The following is a 1420-nucleotide window of genomic DNA, read 5'->3' on the forward strand; positions in this document are numbered from 1 at the left end:
TAGCCAGAGACTGCAGCGCCTCCTATAGTTTATTGGAATTGCGAATGTTACGTAAGTATTAAGGAAACCATTATTCTGAACTTATTGAAAGTTGGACTTTGAACCTTTTTGAATAATAAATTTAAAAGTCAGCGTTCATAAGCAGCACACATAAAATTACTGAAAAGAGAAACATATGATTTGTTTATTTTGCTGCAACCAGATGTATAAGTAGGCTATTTTACAAGGTGTGAAAACACTCCCTTACATTTTTTAGTGGAGTGAAATTCATGTTGGAGAAGTGAACTATACGAAATTAGTGAAGACCATAATAGTGATCATTTAAGTAAAATAATCAGCTTTCTGAGGATGAAATGGAAGATGACATGGAAAGGAGATATCTGTTTTGTTTTGACTTTTAAAGTATAAAATGTTTGACATTTTGTATTTAAAAATATAATAAAATATTCAAATGTAATATTTCAAAAATTCCATTTGCTTTTTTCCCCAACATGTTAATTTTTTTTTCAATACACAAAGCTTGAAAATACGCTTAATTAAATTTCTGAGGCGTACTTCAGATTTTTGAAACCGCGGAACTTGTTAGTATAAATAAGGCGTTAAAAATATCTCTTACTGTAACATTTTTCTAGCAAAACGCAATTTTATCAATTGTGCTTTTGAAGAATAAACCCTAATGATAAACCCACTCGTCCTATCATCATTTTAGTGAGACTATTATCTTGCTAATATGCAGCCTCGTGTTATTAGTTCGGTTTCGGTAATGCTTCAAATGCATAACCTAGCAATGTCGGAATTATCATCACAAAAGTCGTTTAATTTATTATTCGCGTGGATAATTTTCGTTTGTGGTAATACGACGTGTGGTATTTCTTTTCAACAAGTCTTATGCCTCCACCATAATCAATGTCCGACCTTTTTAGAAGTACGAATTACATACACTCACACAATACTTTGCAAATAACCAAAAGGGAAAAAAAATCTCAATACAAACGTCATTCAATTTCTGTCTCAAAAGCGTCCCACCCGGTTTAATTGTTTCTTTATTCTTGTCACGAGTTAATGTTATGTTCGGCTTAGTCGTTCCCTTAGAAAAAGGCGAGATAAGAAATTATTGACCGAATAACTGGATTACATATGTGAAATAACCGATACACGTTATTAAATAATTACATCTCAGATGAAATGTGTGCTTAAAACTTCCTCTAAGAACACCGCTTCTGATTTCTTTCCCTAACATTGAAGGTTCTACATAAGGCCACTATATTAGGGAAGCCTGTTCATCCGACATTTTGGTTCCTAAAGTGTGATACTACCAGGGGCGTCCCGAACTTAAATTTTTGCAAGGCGGCAATTCGCAATTTGCCGATTGGAGCTCCAAATTTTGCCGAATGTCAAAATACGGGTTTGTACACGTAAG

The sequence above is a fragment of the Uloborus diversus genome, chromosome 5 (genome assembly GCF_026930045.1).
Source record: "Uloborus diversus isolate 005 chromosome 5, Udiv.v.3.1, whole genome shotgun sequence".
Classification (NCBI taxonomy): Eukaryota; Metazoa; Arthropoda; class Arachnida; order Araneae; family Uloboridae; genus Uloborus; species Uloborus diversus.